Below are 13,112 nucleotides of genomic sequence, written 5' to 3'. Positions count from 1 at the left end.
TTGTATCATCCGTTGAGCCGAAAAAGACTTACCAAACACTTATTTGAAATGTTTTAAGCGATCCGTGAAAATATTTTTGATTTTTACAAACATATAGTATGTTTTTATAATTTTACACAAAACTAGCCGAAAAACACTCGTTTTCGCGCTGTTTAACGCACCCGATAAGTTTTTCACGCCAAAAACCGAACCCGAACTAACTTTGGACTGGGCTTTTCGTGTTTGGGCTTGTATAACCAGATCATTGGGCCAAAACAGCCCAAAATGGGCCCATAAGGAATTCCGATCGGCTAGCCACCCCACCCCCCATTTTTTTATAAAACGTGTTACCTAAGCTTTTTATTCATTTCACTTGATAAAAAACTGGAGTCCAAGCAGCTGCATGTCATCTTTCCAGAAATCTTCCAAAATCCTAAGGTAACAACTTAAATAAGTAGCTTTTAAACTTGTTTTAACCTTGATTAATACCATAAAAACATGTCTTAATTGCTAAAAATCATTCCTAACCATGTAAAAATCTTAAAAATGGTCATAAATATGTTTTGATCATACACATGGTAAGGAACCTGTTTTGATAATTTTTTTGGCCATAAACACGGATTAAAGGGTTGAAATGGCGTTTTTACGGTTCAAAAGTTCGTTTTTGTGCACTAGCCGAAACCCTAAGTTAAAGGGCTGTTCTATTGATGAAACCTGCTTGGTTTGTTATATAGGATCTGTACCTAGCCTACATAGGAGCACAAGAGCTTGAAAATTTGAATAGAAAGGCGGAAACGAACCAAAACCGCTAAGGTAATGCCGAAACACTCGCTTACGGGCTGTTTAGGTTAAGGTTGTGATGTGCATATTATTAGGCTTTGAAATTTTTTAGGGACATCAGGGACCATCTCAATGAGTCCTTGGTCAAATTTGGTAATTTTTCGACCATCCAAGAATATTTGGCGAATTTATTACCGAATTGGGACGTTTATTTGGGAAAAATAGCTAAAATACTTCAAAAATTATGAAATTTTTCAGGGAACTCAGATTTGATGTATTTTGATAACATATGAATTTTTGGATCATTTGGAGAAGTCTAAAGGTGTTTTGTGTATATGCGTTCGTGTGAATTTTTATAGCCGAATTTGGGCCGAAATGAATATCGCACGAGCTTTTTATATTCTGAAATTGATACAGGTTATTTTGGGACATGATTTGAGTATTCTGGAATTTTTTTGGAACTTTTTGAAATTGTTCGGGATAAACGGACGATTTTCAGGCGAAATATAGCTGATAAAATGAATTTTTATAAATTAATAAATTAGTAAAAAATTCCAGAAATATTTTATTAAAATATAAATATTTTAATTGATAAGTGGCTAAATTTTCATAATTTAATGATTAACGGTTAATTAATTATGCTATTTTGAATATTAAACAAATTCAGTTTTTATAAAAACCGGCAAGTTCGCGATTAACGAACCTGCGAGAATATTAAAACACCAAGAGTAATAAAAAATCATATTTTTGGACTAATTAAGTAAAAATGAACTTTTTTATGAGAAACCTAGACAATCCGGATGGATTGTGCGCGTTTCTTCTTAAATCAAACTGAATAAACGGAAACGGGTCCCGTGGCTAATCCGGGACCCCAGTATGTGATCCTTCTTTATAACTTAATCATTTTATTAACCAATACATTTACCCAAGCTTATTTTCCCATAACTGTTTTCTGAACGCATAAACGAACAACTTGGCCCAGCTGGGAAAACGAGAATCTGAGCCAAGTTCAGATTTAAGTATTAGACATTGAACAACATCACAACCTAAGCTTATTGCCACTTTCTGGGCATTTCAGCTATACCCAGATTAGTTATACAGCCCAGATTAGTATTGAGATTATATTAATATTAAAATATTAATATTATTATAATATTGATTATAGGAACTACTGATAGCGGACCGAACAAACCACGAGCTGATACAGTACTGATTATCTACTAAACCGTGAGTTTCATGACCCGCACTCTTTAAACAGTTTTACGAACTTTTGGGGTGAAAAGCATGTTTGATTACATATACATACCTGTAACATGTATTGATGTGAATTTTCTAAGTGATAACACACGAAAGTCCCCACGATCACAGTGATTAACTTCGAGCCGGTGGCTTGTGAATAGTACTATTGGTTTGATAAACCTAAACGGAATCGGCCTGGTTGCCGTGTCACATAGCGCCGTTTGCACATGACCATATTTATATATACAGGCTATGTAGTGTTAGACATAGCTACCGGGGCATGTTGTGGGCGGAAAGGGGCCATAGTGGTTGATTGAGCGTGGGAAATGGATGCACGCAGCACATACAGTCAATGTTTCACTGTAGCTTAGCATAATTACATCATTTACATACATACATACTTATTTCATGAGTACAAGTGTTAACTTATGAATACTCATTATTGTTTTCTCGAAACTCGTGAAACTCACCAACTCTAGTAGTTGACCCATTTTAAACCTGCTTTTCAGGTGTACCTAAATCGGAATGATTTGGTGATCTGTTACTTGCCTGAGGTGTGTGGTTGATGCTATGTGAATAGAAGCAAGGGCGTTAGTAGTAAGAACGTATAGTTAACGAACTAGTTTTATTTGTATCACCTAGACTGTAAAACAATGATAGAACAAAGAAATGTAATATATTGTAAATTAGTTTGTAATGTTTCTTTATAAATAATGTGTTGATACCAGAGGTGTCTGTTACATTCCCGTTTTACGCTTCCACATTGTGCTAGTCGGGGTGTGACATAAGGGACCCGGGTTCGAACCCGGGTCATAGCAGTATTGTTTATTTTCTTTTAATACCTTTTTCCTATTTATATATTAACCAAATAACTTACTAAAAGTCGTAAGAAACCAAATAAAATTATTTTAAAGTAATAAAAATAGTTATAAACTATATTTATCATTTTCACTTAAAAACAAAACTTACAAAAACCGTCGAGTCTCGTTTAAATTCGATAAACATGTATCTCGTTCATAAAACTTTAAAATCCGTTAACACCAAAATCCCGTAAGCGTTATAATATTAAAATTTAGTATTAACCTTGCAATTTAAATAATATTAAGATATTAATAAACCTTAACCGTTATTATAAATTCTCATTAATAAATTTATAGTTAAAATAGCATTTAAATAATATTATAGTATAATTCCTTTTGGTTAACCATAATCGGTTTGTTAGTTTACAATTCGTTAAACTTTATTTCGTTAACATAAAAATTCGTTATCTTTTTTAAATTCATTAACTTTAATTAAATAACTTAATTATAAATGTTTGATATAAATTCTCATTTAAAATCCGTACAACGTAATATCGCAACTCTCACGTTAGTGTTAAACTTAGAATATTAAAACAATCCATGCATTAAGATAATAAAATATATAACGCGGCATCTTTAAAGCTAAATAATTAACCCTTATAATCCTGTTAGTTAATCCTTAAATATTTGTATTCATTTTATTTATAGTTCGAGAAGTTAAAACGTTTCGAGTTTCTTAACGCACTTTTGGGTTGCTTCGATTTCATTATCATGCTTTTGGTTTTCATTGCAATATTTATCTTCACTTTCGAGTTGAGTTTCTCACAACCCCGTTTTAAACGTTTTCATATTTTAGGGTAGCATATGTATCTATTACAAATTTAAGTACTACGATAATTATTACAAACTGCAATTCACTATATGGACTTGTGTGTTACTTGATTACTTGCTCGAATTTACTTGCACGTGGTTGCCTCAATAAGTATGATCATATGCCACCCTTGGCCCTCAGGTCCATTTGTATCGAGTGGAAAAGGGCCTTATTATCCGAGTACGTTGGTTGCTACCAACTGGAAAGGACCTTATTTGCGGATTACCCGAGTACGTTGGTTGATACCAACTAGAAAGGACTTTATTTGCTCTTTTATCACTTGTCAATGAATTGCATGATTTTTATGTATGTATATAAAACTGTGGGAACTCACCAGCTATATTTATAGCTGACCGTATTTTATACATATGTTACAGGTGTAAGACACAAGGAATGAAAGTTAGAAGACACATAACATGCATATAGGATATTCAAAAAACAACTTATCATTTTTTTATTTATTTGTTACAACTTGTATTATTTGATAAACTTGTGTTACATGAAGATTTAAATGAAATAATGTTATTATGGTCACCTAATAGTGTCACGTGTGTTTGAGCAATCTGTACGTCACACTCAGGCGTTTCCGCTTTAGCCGGGGTGTTACACATAACATCATAACCGAAGCCGGAGAGATGCCGATGCGCGGCTAGATCCTTCGAGTCATACCCGAGATGTAGAGTATTGTATCTTTTAGTTTTTCTCATGTATTAAGAACGAATTGATCGTAACTATCTTTGATGTTAATCTATGAGTATTGATGTCTAGTATGATTGTGCACAACGTCAGTTTAGGTTTATTTCGATCAGAACGATTAGTGTGCCAGTTGCTATGATAATTACTTGTAGTATTGTTTTGACCTGTTAATTGCAAGAAAGCATACGTTTGCCCTTAGTTGAGTCACACTGGCAGGGACCGTATGATAACCAGTGCTGTGTGTTAGCGAGCGTGGATGCCTAAGGTTTAACCGATTAATCAGTCTGTAGTTGACACAGGATAGTTTATCTGTTAAGTTGCATGAGTTTGCTGTTAGGTTACATACTTGGATTCCCTGGTGTGATTTGTCTTTGTTAATTGTTCGAAAGTTGTTTAATTGTTTAATCAGTATTAAAACCCAATTGTTTGCTAGTCTGATCAGCACTTTAATTGAATTACTTAATAATGTTAGGAATCGTTTACACTTTACACTGACCACATACTCCTCGTGGTTCGACACCCTACTTACCCTAGCTTGCTTAGGTGATTAGGACCTTGATTTAATTGTTTTTTACTAGATAGCGACAGTCTAGCATGTGTTATTTTTATGTGTTGTCATTACGGCAAAGTTGAGAAGCCCCCTCAAATTATGAAAGTCATTTTATGGTGTAGCTCGGAACTATTATACATATGATACCGAGATTCAAATTTCCAATAGATTGACTCTCAGGTATGTTTTTGTGGGAGTTAAATTTGATTGTTACAGGTCAAAAGTTGGTAAATAGATTGTGTTATACAAGTTAACTACATTTAGCTCAAAATTTGTTACGGGTCAAAAAGGGGTAATATGATTATTTTTAAAAGTTTGAGAATGCAAGTAGATTTATCATTAAATTTGTTACGGGTTCAAAGTTTTGAATTGAAAATGTCAAAAAAATGGAAGTTAGAATTTTAAATGTAATTTAGATTTCGAATTTATTTTCAATGACATTTTTGGAAATAATGAAAAGATTCGGGATTTGGCTAATTGACTATTTTTTCACAACTATAAAAATTTAATAAAAGACGGCGAACACTTTCGACATGCTACCTCCAGGCCTATCAATTCTTCTAACTTTTATCAAATTTGAAACATTTGTGTCAGCATTGACTTTCCTTTAATGGTGGTTAAAACGTAGTGTGTGAAACATACCATACAAAATTATGCTCAAATAAAGCAAAACATTCACAAAATTGAACAGGTTAACGTGTTATTTTTATGTGTTTTCATTATGGCAAAGTCGAGAAGTCCCCTCAAATTATAAAAGTCATTTTCATGGTGTAGCTCGGAACTATTATATATATGATACCGAGAATCAAATTTCCAATAGATTGACTCTCAGGTATGTTTTTACACTTGCGTTATTATTATTATTATTAAGCTCATTTTTTTGAAAAAAATCATTTTCCGATATAAATAAAATCAATTCATGTACACATAGTATAGATATAAGCATATATGTAATCATTTTTTCATATGTCATATGTACTTATTTACTTTATTTATAACTTTATTATTTGGATTATCTCGTGTGTTACACGGGCTTTAAAACTAGTTATATATATCTAGGTGTTTAACATTAAATCATTGAAGTTTAATATTATAATTATAATCCATATGTATAACGATTTACTATATGAACTATATATCATTTATATGGGTACATATAAAATTAATCCTTTATTTATATAACTTTTTTGTGTAATACAAAATGTTTTAGCAATAAGAAGATCAATCTTTAGTTTTCAATATTTTCTTCCATAACTCCAATCAAAATGCTTCATAAACATATATTCTTGATTTATACTTTTTTTATACATTTAAATATAGTTAATTTAATATGTCTTATAAGACAAATTATTTAATTAAAAGCATTCAAAATTTTAAACCAAAAAATCTGCTTCAATCTCATTCCACTATTTCCACGTTCCGAAATCATTTAGGATATTGAAACATAGAATATCTTTTTCATTAATCATTTACATAATTTCAATAATATATTAATGACGTGTGCGAATATATATATATAAAATTTGAATAAAAGTTTCACACAAATCGGGTTTTAAAAATGGTTTTCACCAACAACCAAACCACACACGAAAGGCAAGTGTACCTATCGTTTGTAGCAAAGTATCGGTAAGAACCGAGTGTCAATCCATGGACACGGCTAACTTTTGATACTAAATCTTTGTAATTAATTTAACCAAACAAACAATCCAAATAATTTTTCAAGTGACTAAACTAGCATACAACAATGACAAAGCAAATAAAATAAAACTAACAATCAATCCAAACAAAGCTACTTAGACTATGCATCCACTTAAACTTAGTGACAAAATGACAATGATAATGGCAAACATCATGTATTAAGCATCAATATCAAATTCCAATCAAGGTAATCTAATACTAACAACAAAGCATCATGATGGGTATTCAACAAGTTAATAACCATAGATTAGTAAGTTTGTCAAAACTACCTAATCTCACAATTAAAGGAAAGCTAGCATGAAAACAACAAACTAACCACCTAGAATCATGTAAAATAGACAAGTTCAAGAACACTAGTAAACATTAACCAACTTAAATAATCATATTATCACCATACAATTTTCCAATATCAAATGATAGTTTCATGCTTGTTAAAATTCATAACCAAGTTAATTTCCACTAGTCATTCCTAACTTAGTGATATAAACAAAGTATGCATACACAAACTAAGTTCATAAACAAATACTCAACACATAGTTTTCCAACATATTATGGCTAAGCATCTATCAAACTAACAAGACTAGGAATTAAAACAAGCATTCAACCATTAAACTCTATTCAAGAACATGTCATAAACTTGAAGAACACCAATTTACCAAAATCATGCATAGATAAATATCACATAAGTAGAAGTTTCAACATAATCTAAGTAACAAGAGTATTTAGCCCATAAGGCTTAATACAACAACCAAAATCAAAGTAATCTTACAAATCATTGTCAAGAACAAAAGATTGCAAAATAAGATGAATGATGATTGCTACTTGAAAAGATGATCACACAAAGATGGAAGCCTTGAATTCTCTCAAACACACACACAATAATTTTTTCAGCAATTCAGAGAATTCCCCTAAGGCTCCACACACCAAATGGGAGTAATGGAGGTGTATTTAAGCTTTCTGGACGTCTGGCACGGGCCCATGCACGGGCAAGCACGGTCGTGCATATAAGTGGAAAGTCAACACCCTGTTTTTGTCTGACCAAAAGGTCAGACTTCTCTGTTCTGGCACGGTCATTGGCACGGGCCCGCACGGCCGTGCAGGTCATGCACGGGCATCCGCACGACCACGCACGGTCATGCACTTTTGAATTCTTGCGGCACTGGCTTGCATTGGTAAGATCTCCGGGAAGCACGGTCGTGCAAGGTCTTTCACGGTCGTGCGGGGTTAGCAGATTGCTGATTTTTGTCCATGAAATGCCCTCTTTTCTTGTTTTCTTTGTCGGACGGGCGCCCGGACCTGCGAATTCAAAAATAACTCAAATAAGTACCAAAAACAATGAATTTGCATGGAGTTTGGCTAAAATATGAGGAAAATTTGGTGTAATAAGATGTACACTTTGTGTTACATCAATTAACTTATTAATTTTATTTTTATACAAATACAACGAATTGGGTTTGTTTAGTGTTACATGTTGATTAGTACATAATTAAAGTATTTTTTATGGTTGATATTAAAGCTAGATATAGAATTTAAAAAAAAATACAGCCATAACATTTATTATTAAAATGTGTTTATAAAAATTCATTAAGATTCATGCTTATTATAATGTAACTTAATAGAAATATTTATTATTTTTATTTTTTATTATTTGTAACTTGATCATGCTTCTCGTTACATTTCAAGTAATATTCCATTTTCACATTAAGTTTTAAAAAATAGTTAATCCAGTTAAAAGTCATTTACCATGCTTCCATAAAATCCAAAATCTTTGCTTCCTTTTTTTTCTATAAGTAGTTAATATATATATATATATATCGATTAATTAAATATTCCAACAGCTTCCTATAATATTAACTAATAACACGGGATTAGTATTCAAATTTAATCATTTCTAATCTAATACTTCCAACTATTGTAAATAAGAATAACTACCTTCACTTTCTGCAACTTTAAATCTTATAATATTCTGTTAACTCACTGTTATTTGAACATGGGTTTAAGGTTAGTATGTTTTTGTCATTTTCCTGACAATTACATTTAATATGAAATTAAATAAATCATTTTGTTATAGTTTTTCGGTTTTATATGTTGCTTGATTATACAATTGTTAATTATAAAATATAAAATCAATTAAAAAATTTTCATACATAGTATATTAATGGCAACAAATTTATCATAAATTCTAAAGATTCTAAGGATGATTATATCAACAACGTTCGGGTAATCTGGTTTCTGGGATAATCATGTTATTTTGATAAACATGAGCAGATAATCTCAAATGAAATCATATTAATTAATTAAAAAGTATGATATTTTATATGCATGAATATTTGTTTTTGTTAGTTTCATGGATACATTATCATTTATCTAGGGTTGGTATGTGACGGGTGGATCATGGAACCACCCTTAAATGTAGTAATTTTAGTTAAATCATGTGTGTTTATGTTTAATTTTAAGGACTTGGATTACTACACTATATCATGTGATTGTAGGTTTAAAGAGGAAAATGATGAAACAACAAGATCATAGGCGAAGACGGTGAAGGAAACGGAGCTAGAACGAGGAAATTATGAAGAAAACAAGAACTGGAACTAGCTCCACCGTGGCCCACGGTGGATGGAAATTTTTCGTTAAATTTAAAATATATATATAGAACAATTGAAAGAAAAACACCGGAAAAGTGGTAAGATTGTCGGGGCAAAGTTTTGGTCCCCTTTCATGGTCATAATTCCCCGAAAATCAAGTTTGCTTAGCTATGTTAAAAGTGTTGTCGAGTAGTATTCTAGGCAAGGTTAGCATACTTTCGGTTTATCCAATCACATAACATGCCACAGTCGCTTGGGTATTGGGAAAACAAAGAGCGGTGACGAATTGGTAATTTTCCGTTAGAACTTGTGCCATCAATGCACTTTGAGACCTTAGCTTAGCATAAATGCAAAAGTGATTGAGGCACTTAGGTTAAAACCTCGTCTCGGATGAGTGTGAGTGCGGGTTTTGGGGTTGGGCCTTATAAATTACATATATGAGCGTGGATAATGAGAGGGGCGGGGGGTTGGTCCCTTTAGTAAACATATTTGGGCTTATTATTTCTATTTAATTAACCCCGATGTATTTGTGAGACGATCCGGCTTGATAGGTTATTTGTAGTTGTAGTTGTTTTGATTCTAATCAATAGAGAGTAGTGCTTAAGTATTTATGCAAAGTATTATTCAATGAAAAACAAAATGAATGAAAAAAAACAGTTGAAGCAATGTTTAAAGTCTTGTGTATCGAGTTGATGATACAAGTCGTGTATATAGTAGTGTATTCTTTTGTTCATTTTAGTTTTGATGTAACAAGCCGGGTCGGATCACGTGAGCCACTTTCAATATTCCCTATTCCATACCCTTACACCTAGCCCCATTACAACCCATTTAAGACCTCTTGATTTGCGTTTGTGTTAAAGCACGAGTAGGTGGAGATTTGACGGTGGTACAAGCGTATGCAAGGAGAATCGAGTATGATTGTTGTAAGTCCCGAATCTGGATCACTATAAATATGATATCAACAATCTAGGTGTTGGAGCGGAAATCCAACACTAGATGATTCAAGAACACTAACAAACACAAACACGTAAAACACACAAATGGCTTCAAAACGCACGTTAATATTAACGTCGGGTGCTTAAGCACTAACAGTACAATCCTCGTCTATGATAACCCTTAGACGGCCAAAATCACGTGAATGAACAACCCTAACCCTATACAAAGACATCTATATATATATAGGGAACTAACCACTCAAGCCCAATACTAACCAAAAGCCCACCGAGATCCAAATGGATCTCGGTTTACATACACGGCCCAAACAAAGCAAACATACTAAGTACAAACCAAATAACTAGAATCAATAATCTCCCCCTTGGTTTGTAGCTTGGTTCTCAATCATGCTCCATACAATCGATGTCAGCGTCTTTCAAACCACCTGCCCAAAATTTGCATCTGATAATAGAAGCCACCATGCTTGTATATTCTTTTGCAGCCGGTTCAAAAATCAGGTCGGCAATTATCTGAAATGCACTGAGTGTCTTGATGTCTTTCTCTCCAAGCTTCAGCAGATCTCGTGGGTCAACAAATCTATACTGACCTTTGCCCTTCTGCAGACGAACAACCACGGTAGCAGTTTCACTGTCATACATCCAAAATCTCATATTATCTAGAGTACCATCTAGAATAGCTTTTGGCACAGGAATAGGAGTGACTTTCTTTGTAGCAGGCCATATGACATTGACCATTGTCTTTCCTGTCTTTGGATCCACGACCCCCTTTGCTTTCTTTAAGAACGAGTCTGCAGTTGGCATCTTTGGAAAGCCTTGATCAACTTGATTTCTCAGAAAGTTCCAGAAATCCCTACCATTTTTATCATTTGTCGGATTGTGGAATGGGGAGTTTATCAAATCACTGAGATCCACCTTAGTCCAAGAGCCAAAGTCTTTCATCTTATTATAGTACTCAGTGGTCCCGGACTTCCGTTTAACCCACCACATGTTCATTTCAGCATCAAAACCCCATGACACAACTCCAGAACGATCTCCATACTTATTCGAAAAACCCTTTTGAAGAGTAACAACGAATCTGTCTGGGTGATCGGATGATTCAACATTTTGATTGGAGTTTTTCATCACCAGCAGCTTCTTTTGAATTCTATCCGACTTTTCTTTGGTGAGTGGAGGTTCAGATAGATACTGTTTCAGCGTCTCAGATTTATCTATACTTTCAGCTTGACGAATAGTAGATTTACCACTTTGATCAACGTTGGACATATTTGAGGCTTTATCATCACTGCTCTTGAATTCATCTCCAAACTTCTGAACAAGTTTTTGTTGGAGGTCTAGATAGACGACAGTTAACTCTCCCATGTTGGACTGAAGCTCTTTGATCTTGGTGTGTTCATCAGAATTGCTGGCTTCCGGCTCTTGAATACGCACATTTTTCACAACAGAATCGTGTTCAAGTTCAAAGACTCTACGTTGAAGAGCTTGCACATCAACGGGAGCATCTTTAAGTATCACTCCCTTGCCTTTATCTTGCAAATATCTTTCTTGCATAGCCAGAATCTGAGCAACCTTTTCAGAAACATTTGAGCTTGACTGACCCAGATTGGACGGGCCAGAAGATCCAGAAGCAACATCTGTGTATGGCATAGTAGCCTCATCAGTGGATAGAATATCTGACTCAAAGTCAAAATCACGAGCAATGTCATCAAGCATCTGATCTTGAGTCAGTGGCTCTGCAGTGGATGAACATGGTTCAACTTGAGTCTCTGGAGCTTGTGACTCAGGTTGTGATTGTTGCTGTAGGCTAGTGGTTGTTGTTGTTGCTGGTGTTGTGGTTGTTGTTTCAGTTTCACGAACCAGCACGCCCGATCTCGGATCTTTCTTTCTGCGCTTTCGTGGAATGAGATCAGCGGCTGGTTCCTCAGGGATATCAACTTCTTCATTTACAACAATTGCCTGAGGAGGCTTTAGAGCGGTTGACTGTAATAATTCTTTGAAAGCTTCAAAATCTCTTAATTGCTCATCAGTCATAGCAGTATCTTTTTCACGGTGTTCTGTCTCTTCTTCTTCTTCTGAACTGATCTCGAATGCAGCAGACTGCCTTTGAACAGGTGTCACATGTTCATCAAAAATTTGAGCTGTAACTGGTACAGCTTCAGTCTCAGCAAATTTACCAAACTTTTACAGAGCATTGAGGCCCTGATAGACAATCTTGGAGCCTTTCCTGGACTGCTTCATTAACCCAAAAGTGTTAGGTCCCATTGACTTCATATCTAATGTATCAACATATTTGACAAGGTCGGTGTAGTGAGAGTCAAAAATCATTTGCAGAAATCTGGGATACATGAGGAACATCTCTTTCTTCTTCCCTTTCAGATTGCTCATCATTTCATTAAAAACGAACTTGGAATAGTTATAATTCCAATCCATGATCAGAGCAACAATAGCAGACATCTGAGTATGACTGATCTCGTCAGATCCCCCCTTTCTTCCTGACACGCATGTGAAGAACGTGTGTATCAAAAACCTCTAGTATGGGTGAAATAGTTTCTTTATTGCTGGAGGATAAGCACCCTCATAACCCATCCTGGTAAGAATCTCTGAGATGGAAGTAGCAGAGTATTCTGTCGGGTGATCAGGTTGATCACCAAACAAAAGCACATCCCTTATAATAGTCTCTATGATGACGACCAGCTTATTCTGCACTTTGGAGTCTATCGATACAACTCCATCTGCTCCTCGTGGATTGATTGAGGCATTATTCCAAAAATCGGTGATCATCTTTCTGCAAATGACAGGGTTTTCTCGTAATGCGTGAGAGATCCTGCAAGTGTTGAGGCCGACAATCATAGACTTGAATTCCTTGTGGGCCAGTGGTGGATCAAACAAATGTCCAATTATGTTATGTGTGTCCACAAACTTTAACGGAGCTTGATCAGCCATTTCTGCACCAAACGAATCAAG

The sequence above is a fragment of the Bidens hawaiensis genome, unplaced genomic scaffold (assembly GCF_021521415.1).
Source record: "Bidens hawaiensis isolate Kalapana, Puna unplaced genomic scaffold, B.hawaiensis_p1.1 tig00002306_1, whole genome shotgun sequence".
In the NCBI taxonomy this organism is placed as follows: domain Eukaryota; kingdom Viridiplantae; phylum Streptophyta; class Magnoliopsida; order Asterales; family Asteraceae; genus Bidens; species Bidens hawaiensis.
The sequence above is the reverse complement of the archived record's forward strand: the minus strand, read 5'-3'. Positions refer to the sequence as shown.